Raw genomic sequence first — 20,741 nt, 5'->3', positions numbered from 1 at the left:
AGTAGGGGTAAGAATGCGAGACGGTGGCCGAGAATCGGACTTGGGTGACTGGTGGAGTGGGGAGGGCGTGGGCACCTGGAGTTGACGCTACAGTACTTGTCTAACTAGCATGACGAGCCGGGCTGACTCCTCGCTAGTCACTAGCTAACGAAAAGAAAGCAAGCGAAGTTTTGTTTTCGTCCAAACTTTAAGCCGCTCTTATTCTACTTGTGTCTGTTTTTAGCCGAGTAACAGGCTGCTCAACAATGCGGAAGACGGAATTATGAGCCACGGGGTGTAAAAATGTCTCGAAAATGTCGACTTTCGTGCAGGGAGGGGGGGGGGGGGGGGAGGTCAGAGAAAAATCACAAGAGTAAAACGAGCGTGTTAGCTTGTTTGTTAGCCCTTTTGAAGTAAATCCATCCCTTGAGTTGAAGACGCAGATTCGTCAAACTGCCACAGGGGCTGGAATGTATTTATTTTTCATGATTATTACCAGTTTCAGAATTAGTATTTTTAGTTGTGTACAGTTATACTACATTTTACTATTATTTCGGACCAGATATTTAAAATTGCATTTTCTGTGTAGCTCTTTCTCTTGTTTCTATTTATAATTGTAATTTATTGATTGTATTCAATCTTGTGATTGTATTTTATTAATTATAATATATAGCAATGAGATAGCAAATAGCTAGCTAGCTAGATGCCCAGATAGCTAGCTAAATATAAATAAGTTTTTTTGACAACGATACTAGTGCAGCGTGTTCTACCGGAAACAAATTCCTTGTGTGTTCTACATACTTGGCAATAAAGATGATTCTGATTCTGATTCTGATTCTGAAATACAGATGAATAAATAATAATAACAATAACAATAGTAATAACAACAATAATAGCAATAATAATACATTTGATTTATAAGCGCCTTTCAAAACTCTCACGGTCACTTTACAGACACAGGATAAATGTTTCTGTGGGTGAGCAGCGGCAGCCACACGCGCCTAATAGTTTAATACAACTATTAAACAAAAAAGTGACGTCGGTTGTCCTTTAAAACGTAAAATATAGCTATATGCGGTGGAATCTTTGTAGAATACGCTCAGTAGAAGTCATTTGAAGCCATTTTACAAATTATGGACACAACTTGTCCGGAGACGTCGGTTGTCCTGTAAACTACCCTGAGTGGGCCATTAACCCCAAAGAAATCTATATATTAGAGACTTTCAAGACCATTTATGGTCTAAAAGTATTGCTGGTCATACCTGTAGAAGCTGAAACTTCCTCTCAAAAGTTCTTAATGTTAACGTGATAGCTCTTCGATGACTCACGCAGAGTCGCCATCGTATCCCCATTAAAATGTGCCTGAGCGACTGCAATGAACCCACCAGGAGGATCCGTGGCTCAAAGCGTCTTTCAACTTTAACATCATCAACACTGTCAAACGTGTCCTTTTTATATTTTTAAAAGAGCACCGCCGCGTTTAATGTAGTCAGAAATGGTTCTGAGCGACGCAGATGTATGCGGTTTGATACCGGCTGCTCTCAAGAGATGCCACGACGGTAGGGCGGGGGAATGGGGTTCGTATTCTTGATATGATATTCACACTATGTGTCAGTCCTCCTTTTTAACAAGTACAGTCAGGCTGTTTTTCCTATTAGTTTATTCTAATGCCGAGTCAAAGCGCGTTTGTTTCTTCACCGTCACCTGCGCAATAGCACATTGCGATGATTGTAATTGATATGCAAGTCAATTTGGATGTGTTTTCATTCTCAAAAATAGCCATTACATTAACATTCATCACAATGCTACGAGTTTACGCATTCAAATACAGTGATACCTTGGCTTATGAAATTAATTGGTTCCCAGACAGAGAGTGTAAGGCGAAAAGTGTGTATCCCAAAAATTAATTTCCCATAGGAAACCATTAAAATGAGAATATTCTGTTCCCAGGTCCCCATTTTCTACTTTCTAATTTTCTAAGCCTTAAAACTACACACAATATAGTAATATAAATTAATAGTAGTAGTATAAATTATAGTAATATAAATATAAATAATGTAAGCTCTCAGTCGTACAGGAGTGGTCCATCGATGAAAAGGTTTCTACAGATGACGGATGAAGAAACCTTTTCATCGATACACAAAATATACCTTATTTTATGTATAATGAATGTGCTACGGTATGATAATTAAATAAATAAACTGTACTATATAATAAAGTAGTTTTATTTACCTTTGTGATGGTTGTTGATGGCTTGATGGAATGGACTGGCCGGTTTCCTCAGCATTAAACACTTGATGAGGAACGTAACCTTCTTCTTTCACCATCTTGAGGAATGATCCCTTGTAGGTGCTTTCTCTGCGATAATTTTACCTAGTTCCTCATCAATTGTGTTCTGTTTTGCTGGGTTTATGGATTTTTGCATTAAGTGTACATATGGCTTGTGCGGGTTATTTATGGAGCCTCCTTGATGGGATATTTTAACCTTGCAGTCTACACTCTGCTGTTGCAACGACTCCAAATTTCACTGTTTTCTATCCATTTTCTGACTTTCTCTCTGTCGTCTGCCTATCTCTTTAATGTTTAACACCCCCCCATCACTGCTGCGTTCTTGACCAATCCTGTGGCTTTAACCGAAGACTGGGGTGGGGAATAGAGGACAAAAACAGTCGGCTGCCATTGTGTTTTTTGGAGAATGGGCTCGTTCACGAACGACGCAACACTCATTGTGGCCCTCGTGTGTATCCCGAAAAATAGTTCGTATGCCAAGGTAAATTTTCATAAATGTAACGTTCGTAAACCGAAAATTTCGTGAGCTAAGTGGTTGGTAAACCGAGGTATCACTGTATGACGAGACAATAAAGGCAACCTGCTAATGTCATCTTCCTTCTGCTAGCCAGATGACGAAAATATGTTGTCACCAGTTGGGATTTATTTGTGGTTAAACGTAGTGAAAATGTAGCGAGGTCCGTGGCTAATGTTAGCTGGTATCCGCTAGCAAAATATCCGAGCATGTTATGATCCCGTTTAATGGTTGTTTCATTTGGAATCGGGCTGCAGTGTTATGTAATGTTACCCCAAAGTTGCTTGCTAGCTAGGTAGCTGCTGACTAGTGACTTTGTAAAGATCAGTAAGTTTGGTTTCTTTATTAATTTTCTCCCAACCTTAAAACCATGGAATACTCCCAGAAATGGTGGTTTGAAACTAAAAAAATAGCTGGTCTTTGAAACTTTTTTGTACTTCCTGTTAAAATAAACATGTTCAAGCTAATTCATGGCGGACATTTCAGGTGCCTGATACTTAGCGGTGTTGCGGAGAAACATGCCTTAAAAAGTGACCAGAATGTGAGCTCAAAAAGGTGATGAATTTGAGAAGAGAATAATGACAAATGGTAATTCCAAGAGAGTTAAGAAGTTCAGGTAAAACGTGATACGTAATCGTCGTTCACCGGGAGGAAAGAAATGAGCGCTTTTGTTAATCAAAGAAGCAAATTATGTATGAATGTATGAAAAAAAGGAGGGTCCATTTACTCTGCAGATTATATTGTAGTGATTAAAAAGGTATAATTAAAGCCTGATGACTCTCCAGGAGTGCCGCAGGGGTCAGCGGTGATGAAGGTGATAATAACAGCAGCAAAGGAAGGACAGACAGAAATATCATTATATTATTACAAAGGCAAGTCTTGTCGCCTAGACTGCGGTTTGAGTCATAGCATATCCGTTTAGCGGTTCTCTGTCGCCACGTTCTTCTGGACTGAAAGCATTTATTTAGTTGAAACAGTGATACCTTGGTTTACGAACTTAATTGGTTCCCAGACAAAGTGTGTAAGGTGAAAAGTGTGTATCCCCAAAAATAATTTCCCATAGGAAATCATTAAAATGAGAATAATCCGTTCCCAGGTCCCCATAATTTTCTACTGTCTAATTTTCCACGCCTTAAAACTACACAAAATACACCTTATATTATGTATAATAAATGTGCTATGGTATTATAATTAAAGAAATAAACTGTACTGTGTAATAAAGTCGGTTTATTTACCTTTGTGATGGTCATTGATGGCTTGATGGAATGGAGTGGCCGCTTTCATCAGCATTAGACACTTGATTGAGGAACGTAACCTTCTTCTTTCACCATCTTGAGGAATGATCTCTTGTAGGTGCTTTCTCTGCGATAATTTTACCTAGTTCCTCATCAATTGTGTTCTGTTTAGCTGTGTTGATAGCTTTTTGCATCGAGTGTACAGATGGCTTGTGCGGGTTATTTGTGGAGCCTGATCGATGGTATATTTTAACCTTGCAGTCTCCACTCTGCCTTTGAACTATCTCCTACTTTTTTTCATTAGTAGATTTCATAGTTGAATTGTCATGTCATATATTCTTGAAAATTTGGAAAAACAGTTTCACGGACGGTGAAATTAATTCATAGACAATTATCGTACTTGTCCTGTTATTGAAACCATAACTTGGGACGCTGAAAGAGATTGGCTAAAATGTCATGAGTTTTCTTTTTAATTTTTATTTATTTTTTATTACAACATTTTGAACCATTTGCCATAAAACGGAGGCTCCAAGTGTTCGTTCATCGCCGCTTGCAGCGTCCAATATTTGTATTTCAAAGCTATGCTGCGCAGTATTGGCTCTCTCTTGACATTCCCGGCGAATGCAAACCAAAAGTGACATTGCCCCTCCATTTCTGACTTCATACTTTCTCCATATTTGGAAATGTTTGCCTCCTCGCGATCGCTCCACAGTGATCAGGAGAAAAGGGATGTGAGTCACTTGAGTTGCACACAAGTTTGTCTACCATTCGCCTTCTTGTTGCGCTTCCCCCGATCCTAAAAATTGTGAGTATCTTCTTTTTTTAAAATTGAATAAAGACACTAAACTAGTTGCTGCGAGACCATAACTACAAACTCATTTTCGCGACAAATTTTCTGGATGCGCCTGTGAGCCTTTGAAGACTGATGATATAAACTGTACCTTTTAAACGTGCTCACCTCCCTTACTTCCTTTCTTCCAGCTCCCACGTTTGTACTTCAAACATCAGGTGGCCTGGCGGAGAACATGGGAGGAAGGAATTGGGGGGGGGGGGGGGTGATGTGATATAGCGCTAAATGACTTGCCTACGAGGGCCGAGAGACATCGCTATCTTGTCGGTTTGGCACGAGGGGATAACCATTGTCTGAAATAACATCTGCCCGGACGCCCGGGGTGTGCAACTTTTACGTTGGGCTAACAACTTACAAAACGTCTCCGCCCGGGTGGCCGACAACTTCTTCTGTTCCTCATCAATTGTGTTCTGTTTAGCTGGGTTGCTAGCTTTTTGCATCAAGTGTACAGATGGCTTGTGCGGGTTATTTGTGGAACCTGATTGATGGGAATTTTAACCTTGCAGTCGACGCTCTGCCTTTGAATTATCAAAGTTGAAATCCATTTTGTCATTCTCAAGACTGGGAGCGGGGAATACAGGACAAAAACAGTCGGCTGCCATTTTCTTTTCGGAGAACGGGCTCGTTCGCAAACGAATCATCACTCATTGTGGCTGCCCCGTGTGTATGCCAAAAATAGTTTGTATGCCAAGCAAGGTAAAATTTTCGTAAATGTAACGTTCGTAAACCGAAAAGTTCGTAAACCAAGGTATCACTGCAATTTTTTTTACGGGATTGTGGGGGGGGGTATTTTAATTACCACTAGTTTTTCTGATAGTTTTTAAGACCCGCCGTTGCACAACACCGTTTCGAAACTTAATCTGGCCTCTCGCACTTCTTTTCCTTGTCCTTAATTTCAAGATCCTGGCAACTTGTCCGAAAAGAAATCTCAAGTCAACAAATTAATACCTGATTAACGGGAGCAATTACACCCGGTTCGCCGATCCCGACCCCAGCTCAAGTGCAGATTATCTGTCTGTCGTTAATCACTTTAAAAGGGTTTGATTACTTTCTGTTTTTCCCCCTTTCTGCTTAAAGTCATCTTTAAGTCCTGCTATAGCCCTTTCACAAACAGCTATTTACTGTTAGCGGTTTGTGAGTGCCGATCGGAGATTATCCGCACATGTGCCATCGTCGTAGCAGCGTATTTTCACTTATTCCTTTTTGGGCTCGAAGCACTTTTGAAGGATTTTTGGATTTATCCCGTTAACCCTCCCAGAACCTCTCAAGCTGGTTGGCTTGATTGAATAACCGCAAGCTCGACAGTAAGAGGCTTCAATGTAGCGTTACCTGTGGCTTCTCTTTTGTTTCCGTGCCGGTTCTTTAGTTTTTTTTGTTTGTGTTGGCATTTGCAAAACAGCGATACTTGACCTTATTGTCCCACTGCGGTCCACCAGAGACGCAGAAATCAAATACAGTGATACCTTGGCTTACGAACTTAATTGGTTCCCACACAGAGTGTGTAAGGTGAAAAGTGTGTATACCAAAAATTAATTTTTAATGGTTTCCAATGGAAATGAGAATAATCCGTTCCAAGGTCCCCATAAAACATATTTTTCTACTTTCTAAGCCTTAAAACTACACAAAATATACCTTATTTTATGTATAATAAATGTCAATATAGGACTCCGATGATACATTTTGGGAGAGAAACATCCTAAAACTGACACACTAAAAATAAATAAAATAAAAATAAAATAAAATAAATAAAATAACACACAGAAAGGACCACAACTTCCCTAAATCGAAGTTAATTTTGTGGAGAATTTATATTTTTTGGGGTAAATAAAGAAACAGCCTAAAACTGACACACAAACATTAATAAAATAAAATAAAAATAATATAAAATAAATAAAATAAAATACAATTACACACACAGGCAGGACCACAACGTCCCTAAATCCAAGTGAATTTTGTAGAGAATTTGTAGTTTTTGGGTAAATTAAGAAACAGCCAAAAACTCACACACCAAAATAAATAAAATAACAATAATATAAAATACAGAAAATACAATTGCACACACAGACAGAACCACAACATCTCTAAATCCAAGTGAATTTTGTGGAGAATTTGTATTTTTTTTGGGGTAAATTAAGAAACAGCCTAAAACTGACACACCAAAAAATAAACAAAATAACATTAAAATAATTTAAAATAAATAAAATAACACACACAAACAGGACCACAACATCCCGAAATCCAAGTGAATTTTTAGAGAATTTTTATTTTTTGGGTAAATTAAGAAAGCCTAAAACGGACACACCAAAAATAAATAAAATAAAAATAATATAAAATAACACACAGACAGGACCACAACATCAAAATTAACACCAAAAATAAATACAATTAAAATAAAATAAATAACACACAAAGACAGGTCCACAACATCCCAAAATCCAAGTGAATTTTTAGAGAATTTTTATTTTTTGGGTAAATTAAGAAAGCCTAAAACGGACACACCAAAAATAAATAAAATAAAAATAATATAAAATAACACACAGACAGGACCACAACATCAAAATTAACACCAAAAATAAATACAATTAAAATAAATAAAATAACACAAACAAACAGGACCACAACATCCCGAAATCCAAGTGAATTTTTAGAGAATTTTTATTTTTTGGGTCAATTAAGAAAGCCTAAAACGGACACACCAAAAATAAATAAAATAAAAATAATATAAAATAACACACACAGACAGGACCACAACATCAAAATTAACACCAAAAATAAATACAATTAAAATAAAATAAATAACACACAAAGACAGGTCCACAACATCCCAAAATCCAAGTGAATTTTTTTTGAGAATTTGTATTTTTTTTGCGTGAATAAAGATCTTGCAAAAATATCAGAATATTCTTACAAGAATTGTAATTTATGAAATTTTTTTACAGCATTTTCACAAACGTTTTTTTAAAGAATAAAGTAAGTTTATTTGGAAAGAATAAAGTCACAATATTACGATAATAAAATCACAATAGAACAATGAAATAGGATTTTATTTATCATTTTTTTCTGAGAATTAATTTTTTTTTCAGAGAGACGTTTATTACATTTTTCTCTGTGTGCAAAAAGTAACAATTTTAAGAATGAGTTACTACGATTCCGCTTGATGCGCCACAAATTGTTGGCTAACATGAACGGTTTTCATTTTGACTGCCAAGTCCTTCAGTGCACATTTCCACTTCCTGTCAATGAGCATTTTTTTTAACAAGTTAAGGAAATGCATCGTCATGAAGCTAACCGTCGCGGACAGCCAAACTAGCGCCGTGCCAGAAATGACATTTCCCTGCATCCTCCTCCCTTCTCGTTCAGCATGGGATGCCGCTAAGTGATTAAACCGAGATTAGGCAGCCGGGCCGCTGTAGGCTAACGGGACACACTTAGCGTTTTTGTGTACGTGTGTGTGTGAGACTGATACACTCTCAGATGGCAGCCTCGAAAGACGCTCAAATGACTGTGGTGTCCCGTTGCCAAACCACACGACCGTTTAGAATAAACATTAAATACGGACTCATGTTGGGATGACAGAAGCAACAACCTAACTTTTCACTTTGTAACCCTCACCCTAAATCTTTCTCAAAGCTTAAAGGACAACCGATACCATTTTTTTTGTTTCCTAACTGACATCAGAAAAACATTTTATCGCATCTAAATTACCCAAAACACGCAGGCTGATATTTTCAGTCAAATGCAAAACACCAATAAAAATGACTTAGTGTCCCAAAAGTACTTCAAAATGACCTCAGAAAGTTTCAATTTCAGAAGGTCCCGCCCCCTTGTGGAATCAAAACAATAGCTTCAGATTCAGAATAGCAGAAGATGCTTTCTTGTTACTCATCCAGTTATGAATATGATTCAAATACAGTAAAGTCTCGTTATATCGATATTCAAGGGAGTCCGAAAAAATATCGATATAACCGGGACTATCGATATATCCGACCCTGTTTGCATGTAATTTTCTCAGTGCGTGCATAGAAATAGTATCGATATAACCGGGACTATCGATATATCCGATATCGATATAACGAGACTTTACTGTAGTTCTGAAGAGGAAAGCATAAATGTTTGCAATCGATTAAAGAAGTCCTTCCGTATCATTTTTAGACATCTGGACTCCAATGTAGCATCCAAGAAAATGCACAAGATGGCGCCCAAGCTCCGTTGGAAATGGGCTGATTTGTCTGCAGGGAATTTGTGTCAACTAGTATCAAATAGTAGTCTTGGTGCAACACACAACAATTCACCATTGCGTTATTTATGTGTTTTCCTTCTAATTTCGCCATCAACACGAAGTTTTCAGGTGAAACAAAGTACCCAAAATGCATTGTGTGTCGCTTTCTCCGTCAGGGGCATTCCAGACGTGACGTCACGTTAGGCATCGTCATAAACTCGAAAACAAGACTTCCTGAATATTCAGCGCGAGTCTTAAAACATAAAATATGGCTATATGCGGTGGAATATTTGTAAAATATGCTCAGTAGAAATCATTTGAAGTGATTTTACAAATTATGGACACAACTTGTCCGAAGACGTCGGTTGTCCTTTAAGCTAGCTAACGCTACCCTAAACCCGTAGCCACCACCCTAGCGTTCTAGCTCGTAATGAATTAAGCTAGCTATCATCTACCGCTAACATAAATTAATGCTATATAGCTAGCTATATAGATAGCTATCTAGCTATCTAAATAGCTATCTAGCTAGCCATGTAGCTATCTATCTATCTATCTATCTATCTATCTATCTATCTATCTATCTATCTATCTATCTATCTATCTATCTATCTATCTATCTATCTATCTATCTATCTATCTATCTATCTATCTATCTATCTATCTATCTATCTATCTATCTATCTATCTATCTATCTATCTGTCTAGCTAGCACGGTTGTTGATACGGTTGTATACCATATCAACACATTAGCGTGTGTCTGTGTAAGCTCTCAGTCGTACAGGAGTGGTCCATCGATGAGAAGGTTTCTTCAGCCGTCATCTGTACAAAAGTGAAGGTTTCGGACGTTTCGCCTCCTATCCAAGAGACTTCGTCAGCGAACTAAAGTCTGACTGGTCGTATCGGCCCCATTTATATATCCCTAATGTCCAGACCTAGTGGCGCCGGACACAGCTATGATAGGTCCCTACTCTCAGGTTGGGGGGGGCGCGGGACCCCCCCCCCTGTGGCCCCACTGATTGTTCCTACATTCCTGACTAACGATTGGCCTATTACCCCCACTCCCCCCGGTATCACCTGATCAGCATAACGACCCTCATCAGCATTGCGAAAGTTGCCTAACCTGTTTTGCCTGAGCAGGCTATTGTATGAACGATCCAAATTGAACCTCACACCACCCGACCGGTTTAATGAAGGATTTTGTTGTTTTATAAGAATCGCCTCTTTTACCCCCCTTTCAAACCATCTATGTTCTTTCCAAGAGACGAAGTCTCTTGGATAGGAGGCGAAACGTCCGAAACCTTCACTTTTGTACAGATGACGGCTGAAGAAACCTTCACATTAGCGTGTGGTATGGATCATAGATGTGTGTTTTAATGTGCGTCATAAGCAAAAAAAATTCGCCCTCAAAAGGTTAAAACTGTTTGTTTGGGTTCACGTGTTCTGTCCCACGTGTAATTGGCCAAGCGAACGTATGCATTTACCGAAGCTGCAAAAAGGAGCTATAAATACCCAAGCGTAAGCAAGGCCAGGTGTGTTCATGGCTCCATGTATTTTTCATTGACTCTGCTCGACCATTTCCAGGCTATTAGTGTGTTATGGCCCAATAAGGTTTGCCCACAGGTTGATGGAACACATCTCCATGGAGGTGCGTTGACCAAAAAAAGACAGCATATGTAGTTCACAAAAATAGCAGGAACTGTAGAAGCAAAAGGTAGAAAGAAGCATCATTGCTTTTGTGATGAGAATTGTTCTCCTCAAGGCTACTTACTTGACAATTATCGCCTTTTGATGCCTTGCTTGACTAGATTGAGTGAAGGCATGGCAGGCTTGGCTTACAAATTTTAATAATAATAATGGTTGCCAGTCAGTGTGTAAGGCGAAAAGTTTGTATCCCAAAAATTACTTTCCCATAGGAAACCATTAAAATGGGAATAATCTGTTCCCAGATGCCCATAAAACTTAATTTTCTACTTTCTAATTTTCTAAAAACTACACAAAATAGACCTTATTTTATGTATAATAAATGTGCTATGGTATTATAATTAAATAAATAAACTGTACTGTATAATAAAGTGGTTTTATTTACCTTTGTGATGGTCGTTGATGGCTTGATGGAATGGAGTGGCCGGTCTCATCAGCATTAAACACTTGATGAGGAACGTAACCTTCGTCTTTCACTATCTTGAGGAATGATCCCTTGTAAGTGCTTTCTCTGCGATAATTTTACCTTGTTCCTCATCAATGGTGTTCTGTTTAGCTGGGTTGATAGTTTTTTTGCATGTGTACAGATGGCTTGTGCGGGTTATTTGTGGAGCCTGATTGATGGGATATTTTAACCTTGCAGTCTACACTCTTTCGTTGAACTATCAAAGTTGAAACTGTCACTGTCACTGTCTCTTTAATGTTTAAACCACCTCCCCTCACTGCTGCGTTCTTGACCAATCACATGGCTTTAACCGAAGACTGGGGGTCGGGAATAGTGGACTAAAACAGTCGGCTGCCATTTTGTCGTTAGAACGGTCTCGTTCGCGAACGACCCATCAATCATTGACACAGCCCAGTGCACGAAAAAACTTAGTATGCCAAGGTAAAGTTCGTATACCAAGGTAAATGTTTCATAAATGTAACGTTCGTAAACCGAAAAGTTCGTAAGCTAAGGAGTTCGTAAAGAGAGGTATCACTGCAATAAGATTTTTCTGGGTTGTGAATGAAAGGCCTTGTACATATTTATAAAATATATATATATTCATATATATATATATATATATATATATATATATATAGTAAAGTCTCGTTATATCGATATTCAATGGAGTCCGAAAAATATCGATATAACCGGGACTATCGATATATCAGACCCTGTTTACATGTAATTTTCTCCGTGCGTACATAGAAATAGTATCGATATAACCGGGACTATCGATATATCCGATCTCGATATAACGAGACTTTACTGTATATTTATATTGAAAATACATTGTGTAGTTAAAAATATTTGTTTATTTATTCACCCATTTATTTATGTATTTATTTATTTGATTATTTACTTATTTACTTATTCATTCATTCATCTATCTATCCAGCTATCTATCCAGCTAGCCAGCTAACTAGCTAGCTAGCTATTTGGCTAGCCAGCTATGTAGCTATTGAGCTATCTAGCTATCGATCTAACCAGCTATTCAGCTAGCCAGCTATCTAGCTATCTTGCTTTCTATCTTGCTTTCTATCTATCTAGCTATCTATCGAGCTATCTAGCTAGCTAGCTATCTAGCTATCTTATGTATTTATTTATGTACAGTATGTATTTTTTTTCCCTCTGTGCTTGTCCCTAGCACGCGTTCATGCAAAAAAGTTACGAAAAAGTCTGGCATATCAGGAAATTGTACTTGCATAAATAAATAAAAAGTGCGAAGGAGGTAGCCTGGATCACATCCAAACTGGCGCCCACCCGTAATTACGATGCGAGTATAAAAGAAGAACCGGATGCATGGCGTCCTAAAGGGAAAAAAAGACGGGAGGGGCGAGGGGGGGGGCACGTGTAGGTGTATTAATTCCTATTCCTTGTTCGCCTTCCTCGGCTCGGAAGTTTAAAAAAAAAAAGAGAGAGACCCCCCTCCCTCCCTCATTTCTTCATTTTAAAAGAAATGATGAAAAAAAAACAACAACTGTCACGTTGACTGACGCCCATCGTGCCAAGCATCTGTATTGTATCCCAGCACCGCCACTGTTGTTCCCTGTAGTATTCGCCGCCGTGTGGGAAACTGACACTGTCAATTTACGGGAACAAAAGGCTTCCTCAGTGAAAGCAACGTGCATCTTTTTTTTTGGGGGGGGACCCCGGAGACAAAGAGAAAATACATAAAGAAATGAAGAAATCACACCCCCGCACACCCTCCACCATTTTTACCTGCATCCAAAGAGGATATAGGACATTCCCCCGCGCCAGAAATAGCAATTTGACTCACAATTATCTGTTTTCCATATTTCCCCTAACGTCAAAAGTTGCTGGTTTCACTTTTGTTTGGGTGACACTTTCATGCAAACTTGGCGAAGGAAAAAAAAAAAAAAAAAAAAAACAGCGGAAAGAGGCAAACTTTCGCCACCAGAGATTGGACAATACAAAAAATAATAATAATAATGATAATTGGATTGGATTTGCCTTTATTAGTCTCGCAGTGGAGAAATTTACATTTCACAGCAGCAAAGTTATGAAAGCAATCAAAGTAGAAAAACGAAATACAGAATAACTATTATTATTATTATTACTATTATTATTATTATTATTATTATTATAGAAAACAAAATAATAATTAATAGAATAATACATTTCATTTCTAAGCGCCTTTCAAAACTCTCAAGGACACTTTACAGTCACTGGATTTTTTTTATGTACGGGTGAGCAGTGGCAGCCACACGCCCCAGCATTCACTCAACCCAGAATAACTAAAATAAATTTAATAAGTTAATTTAATAAGTTTATTTCTCTTTTTTTTTTTTTTAAACGAGCTGCGCTAACTTTTCGGCGATGCTGATTTTTTTTGGGTGTTGTTTTGAGGAGGGAAAAAAAAAACAAAAACAATTTTATCGCAAAGAATTGAGAATGAAACTGGTTTTAGGGTCAAAAGAGAAAAATGAAAAGGAGTAATGTGCTCCCAGGGTCATGAAAGACGATTGATTTTAAAAATGAATTCCAAAATAAAAGTATTCGGATAGATAATTGGAGTTAAACCAGTGATGAATTACAAAAAAAAACAATAGAACAATTAATTAAAAAAATATATATTTTACAAAATTATGACAATTTTACTTTGTCATTTTCTGTTTTTTTTTGTATTATGATCAATTTACAGAAATTACAAAAATGTCAAATGTAAATTTCTCCACTGCGAGACAAAGGAACATCCAATCCAATACAAAAAGATAGGATTAACAAAGCAAAACAGTTGGAGATAGAAAGTGCAAAGATTATTTTTGCCATTTAATTAAATATTACCCCCCTCAAAAAATGATCTACAAAAAATCAGATTTACAGTCTACAAGGGTGTCAAACTGATTTTTTTTTTGCCGCTACAGCATCTCCACTACCACAATTGTTATTATTATTATTATTATTATTATTATTATTATTATTATTATGCTATTGGTTAACGGCGCACGAAAGGGCTACTATCATTACTATCACCACTATCATTACTACTACTATCACTAATATCATTACTACTATGATCACTACTATCATTACTAACTATCACTATCACTTACTCACTATTGGTTAACGGCGCACGAAAGGGCTACTATCATTACTATCACCACTATCATTACTATACTATCACTAATACTATCTATGATCACTACTATCATTACTACTACTATCACTACTACTACCACCACTACCACAATTATTATTATTATTATTATTATTATTATTATTATTATTATTATTATTATTATTACCATGCTATTGGTTAACGGTGCACGAAAGGGCTACTATCATTACTATCACCACTATCATTACTACTACTATCACTAATATCATTACTACTATGATCACTACTATCATTACTACTACTATCACTACTACTACCACCACTACCACAATTATTATTATTATTATTATTATTATTATTATTATCATGCTATTGGTTAACGGCGCACGAAAGGGCTACTATCATTACTATCACCACTATCATTACTACTACTATCACTAATATGATTACTACTACGATCACTACTATCATTACTACTACTATCACTATCACTACTACTACCACAATTATTATTATTATCATTATTATCATGCTATTGGTTAACGGCGCACGAAAGGGCTACTATCATTACTATCACTACTATCATTACTACTACTATCACTAATATCATTACTACTACTATCACTACTACCACTATCACTACTACTACCACCACTACCACAATTATTATTATTTCTTATTATTATTTATTATGATTATCATGCTATTGGTTAACGGCACACGAAAGGGTTTTAACTCATTCACTGCAATTTTGTGCAGTGAATGGATGCACCAGAAACACACGCAGATTCACATGTAGAAGACGAGTACAAAAAGAGAACGCCGAGAATGAAAAGAAGACTTAAAAGTACATCGGTGAAAAAGACATTTCGCCCGGTAACGAAAGGCGTAATCACACCATTCCATAAGCAATGCGTCAATCTCAAGCGTCGGAATATCCCCATTTCTTGAAATTCACGTTGGCAGCCGGCCTGGCGACTCATCTTGGACCCCCCCCCAATACACACACCTGATTTAGCGTCAGGAATGCGAAGAGGCGACATAAACAAGCAGCAAATCGCTGGCATGTATACACTCTACCCCACTTTTTTTTTGTTTTTTTTTTGAAAGAGTAACCCGCAGGAATGCAGAGATACTCCTGCGGATATTTTTAACACATTAAAGCTCGTAACAGAGCTTATTATTACCGTAGCTGTCGGGATGAAACTCGCAGTCACTTGCGTAACTTTTTTTTTTTTTGTGTGTGTGATGTTTTCATTTTTGACTTGACTGGGTCAGCGAGTGCGAGGTGAATGCAATGACAGTCTGCTATGTTTAGCCCTAACGACATAATTGCATGCATTTTTTTTGTCCCCCCCCCCCCCCCACACACACCCCCTGTCGTCTTTTGACAAAAAGAAGTGCAGCGGTATTCTCACAAAGATGGCTATCAAAGCGTGTGAAATGAGGGGGATGTATGGAGGGGGGGGGGGGCAAAATTGGATGGTAATGAGGGCATTCACAGGCACTTTGTGTTACATTGATACGTTTGCATCTTTTTTGATGATGTGTGTTGTCAGTTATTAAAAAAAAATATGGTAGGGTGGTACGTGTTTTTTGTAGTTTCATATTATTATTATCATCATTAATAATAAGAATGAGAAAAATTCCAATGAGAAAAATAACAATGAGAAAAATAATGAGAAAAAATAACAATGAGAAGAATGAGAAGAAGAAAGAATACAGTAATAATAATAATAATAATAATAATAATAATAATAATAATAATACACTTAATTATAATTAATATATGCTCTTTATTGATTATGTGTGTTGTCAGTTATTTAAAAATATATGGTAGGGTGGTTCGTGTTTATTGTGGTTTCATAATAATAATAATAATAATAATAATAATTCTGGTAGTGGTGGTAGTAGTAGTGAGAGTGGTAGTAGTGATAGTGGTAGTAGTGATAGTCGGAGTGATAGTAGTGATAGTAGTAGTAATGATATTAGTGATAGTAGTAGTAATGATAGTAGTGATCGTGTGATCGTAGTAGTAATGATAGTAGTGATCGTACTAGTAATGATATTAGTGATAGTAGTAGTAATGATAGTAGTGATAGTAATGATAGTATAACCAATAGCATGAAATGATAATAATAATAATAATAATTCTGGTAGTGGTGGTAGTAGTAGTGAGAGTGGTAGTAGTGATAGTGGTAGTAGTGATATTAGTGATCATAGTAGTAATGATATTAGTGATAGTAGTAGTAATGATAGTAGTGATCGTGTGATCGTAGTAGTAATGATAGTAGTGATCGTAGTAGTAATGATATTAGTGATCGTACTAGTAATGATATTAGTGATAGTAGTAGTAATGATAGTAGTGATAGTAATGATAGTAGCCCTTTCTTGCGCCGTTAACCAATAGCATGATAATAATAATAATAATAATAATAATAATAATTCTGGTAGTGGTGGTAGTAGTAGTGAGAGTGGTAGTAGTGATAGTGGTAGTAGTGATAGTCGGAGTGATAGTAGTGATACTAGTAGTAATGATAGTAGTGATCGTAGTAGTAATGATATTAGTGATAGTAGTAGTAATGATAGTAGTAATAATACATTTAATTTCTACGCCTTTCAAAACTGTCAGACACTCGACAGTCACAGGATCAAAACTTTTCTTTGTGAGCGGGTGAGCAGCGGCAGCCATTCGCGCCAGTGTTCACTCTACCCGGAAGTAACACAGTAGCAAAGTTATGAAAGGAAAAGGAAAGGAAAGAAAGAAGTAGAAAAACAAAATACAGGAGATGCTGGAAAGGCAGCCACTCACTTGAGGTTAAAAAAAACAACAAAAATAAATAAATAACTAATATAATAAATAATAATTCTTCAGCACTTGTTGTACCCTTTTTGTGACATGAAGCAGTTCTAGATGAAAAATGAGAGGATCAAAGCATCCTTTTCACCAGTGGATCCGGCACGTTATGGTGGAATGTGCACGTCTATTACAAGCTAAATGTTGAAAGCAAACACAAAGCTGAAGCAGCGGTGCATCCAGAACACCCCCCCCCCCCCCCCCCCCCAAAAAAAAGCTGTGAAGGCTATGTATAGACAATTTGTCACAGCTCGCAAAAATTCAGATCGCTATGAAGTTGCCCCCCAAAAAAAAAACTCAGCGGAAAACTAAAATATCTCCCAAGAAGCCTCGAAAGATTTCATTTTGAACAACAGTTTGTAAAATGCCATGCTGAATAATTTGGGGGGGGGGGGGGAACGGCAAATCCCGGTTGAACTCTCTGCAAATCTCGCACAATATCCAAAAAGTCCTGCGAACATTCACCTTATTCGGCAAATATCGTAAAACCCTCTTTAAATCTCCCAAATCTTACACTGCCTCTAAAAATACAGTAAAGTCTGGTTATATCGATATCGGATATATCGATAGTCCCGGTTATATCGATACTATTTCTATGCACGCACGGAGAAAATTACATGCAAACAGGGTCGGATATATCGATAGTCCCGGTTATATCGATATTTTTTTCGGACTCCCTTGAATATCGATATAACGAGACTTTACTGTATTGTCAAACTTCTTCAAAACCCCCCAAAAAAATCATTCAGGACGTCCGAATAGCATTGTTAGCGATCTTCAAATCCCGCAAAACCTCAGTAAATCTCGTGAAACACTCTCCAGACATCTCCCCTTCCAAAAAAAAAAAAAAGTCCCAAAGTATCTCTCGGAATTTCTGGAAACTCTTTGTAAATCTCCGCCATAACATCTCCAGTAAATCAAACATGCAAAAATGTGTCCACTCCAGTGCCAGGGTTTTTGTCATTGTCACTCGAATTCCAGAACCCGCAGAATATTGGAGGTTTTAGGACTCCATAAACATTCAATGCAGTTTAAGAAGAAGTTTAAGAACGTCTACAGAGTCTAGATTTTTTTTCGGTTTTTGCAAATACACAAACAGACACATAAAAATTCCTGATTCAGAAGTATCGAAGAAGTGGATTATCGAGATTGTCGGCCATTGAACGTTGTCGATTCAACATCGTGGATCGGAAAAGGACAAAATCAGGATCAAAACTACCGCCAACCATTCCGAATCTTGCAAAACCGGTACAAATCCCCCAAGAGACTTCGGCATATTTGAAGCGACTTTCACTATAATTGCCGCGCAAATGACAGGCGAAGAAGAATGCTAAACGGGTCGCTGTCACTTTTGACGAAACTGGGCCCCAAATTTAATGGAAGAATTTGAAATGGAGACATTTTTGTCTTCCCTTTTTGTTCCTTCCGTAAATATTAGCCAATGACACAGCGACCGCCATTTGGTCATCTTGCCATCTTAAAGGACAAGCGACGTCACTTTTTTGTTTCCTAACTGACATCAGAAAAACGTTTTATAGCATCTAAAATACCCATAACACGCAGTATGATATTTTTAGTCAAATGCAAAACACCAATAAAAATGACTTAAAGTGTCCAAAAACTACTTCAAAATGACCTCAGAGATGCCGAGTTTCAGAAGGTCCCGCCCCCTTGTTCGTGATGTCACGCCAAGACGTCTTGCATTGCTGGAGAATCAAAACAATGGCTTCAGATTCGGAGAATATGCTTTCTTGTTACACATCCAGTTATGAATATGATTCAAATAGTTCTGAAGAGGAAAGCATACATGTTTGCAATCGATTAAAGAAGTTATTCCGTGCCATTTTGAGGCAACATTGGGGGGGGAAATGTCACCCCCAAAAAGAGGCAGAAAATGGCCACCGAGCTCCTGTGAGGAATGAATCAGCCCGTTTCCACAGGCTGATAAATTCCTTACATGGAGCTTGGACTCCCTCTTCTGGCTATTTCTGGTGCAACACAAGGTTTTCAGACCAAACAAGCATTGACGTGATGGAAGGACTGCGACAATGTGTCCTTTTGTTTCGGTCAGGGGCGTTCCTTCAGTGACGTCACGTACGGACTCGTCACCAACTCAAAAACAAGACTTCCGGAATATTCAGCGCGAGTCTTAAAACGTAAAATGCGGTGGAATCTCTGTAAAATACGCTCAGTAGAAGTCATTTGAAGACAAATTATGGACACAACTTGTCCGGAGACGTCGGTTATCCTTTAACTCATTCGCTGCCAGACATGCGGAAAAAGGTGTCCACTCACTCAAACAGAATATTGAGTTTTAGAACTCCATAAACATTCAATACAGTGTAAAAAATCTTACACTCTCTTTCTCTATCAGAAAAAAAAAAAAATTCCTAAATGATATTGTTCTGGAGTTACATGAGCTTGAAATGAGGGCGGCCATCCAAAAAAAAATATGTATGTAAAAAAACAAGCCGATTGAACACTCCAAAAATCACCCTTAGGTGGGAGTTGATCTTGGTCTCTGTATGTCAAGTGAATAGCCGGCAACCGGTTCAGGGTGTACCTCACCCGTGACATCATCATCATTTCACCGCGTCACGTGATGAGACAAGGAGGTCCTAAGCGGCCGTTCCCAATGAACACGCCGCTATTTGCTGGTGACACATTGCCGCCGGTGTTTTTCCGCTTCCACCAGCGTCTGTTTAACAAAGCGGCCTGATTGCTCCGTTGCCGGCACCGTGTGGGATTTGGCGCCTCATTAGTATCACATTTGGCACACTTGGGATGATGGTGGAGGCGGCGCGCCGCGCTGTCACAGGGGTAATCATCGTGTTGATTATGTGTTTACTCTTTGGATGATTCGGCGTGAGAGGCGGGCAGAAAACGGTGAATTTGGTTTTTATAAAAAATGCCTCAGAATTGAAGCAGGCCGCACGCACTATGTAGAAATCTTGCAGGTTACTAATATGTTTGCAAACTCCGCCCAGAAAATACTAACTGGCCAATCACAGCTGTAGTACTGAACAGTTATGTTATTTTTCTTTTGGGTGCGATATACAGTCTCGATTTTTTTGAATTTTAAACTGTAAAGACAATTTATTTTTCCCTTCTGTTTCCAAAATCATTAACTACGAATAATTTGTTTGTTAGATTAAATTAAATTAAATCATAGTCAATTAAATTACATTAAATTACATTAAATTTTAAAAAGTAATGACTATTTTTTCCCCCGTCTGTTTCCAAAATCCTTAACTACCAACCATTTGTCACCGGATTTGTTAGATTAAATGAAATTAAATTAAATTACATTAAATTACATTACATTTTAAAAATTAATGAAGATGTTTTTTCCCCCTTCTGTTTCCAAAATCCTTAACGACCACCAAAAATATGTATAACCAAAGTTGTTAAATTAAATTAAGTTAAGTTAAGTTAGTTAAGTTACAATACGTTCAATTACATGAAATTATATTATTAGATTAGATTAGATTAGATGAGATTATTGTATAGTAAATTAGATTAGATTAAATT

The 20,741-nt window shown here is 37.6% G+C and overlaps 1 protein-coding gene across 3 annotated transcripts in view; it reads left to right on the top strand.

Moving 5' to 3' along the window:
* The window catches only part of lpp (LIM domain containing preferred translocation partner in lipoma), an 89,674-nt gene that overhangs the window by 533 nt on the left and 68,400 nt on the right, over nt 1-20,741 (top strand). Inside the window, exon 1 of one of the 3 annotated variants that reach the window (XM_089001482.1) lies at nt 4,715-4,822. The exons of 1 other annotated variant lie outside the window; for it this stretch is intronic. The gene's annotated coding sequence lies outside the window, so the exon portion shown is untranslated. Of the gene's footprint in view, nt 1-4,714; nt 4,823-20,741 lie in introns of those variants that run through there. One more of the 3 variants, XM_089001487.1, reaches the window with a different exon arrangement.

Source organism: Hippocampus bargibanti, linkage group LG07 (assembly GCF_051943395.1).
Source record: "Hippocampus bargibanti isolate YZ-2025 linkage group LG07, ASM5194339v1, whole genome shotgun sequence".
Taxonomy (NCBI): domain Eukaryota; kingdom Metazoa; phylum Chordata; class Actinopteri; order Syngnathiformes; family Syngnathidae; genus Hippocampus; species Hippocampus bargibanti.
Note: the sequence above shows the minus strand (reverse complement) of the source record. Positions and strands in the feature narration are given on the sequence as shown.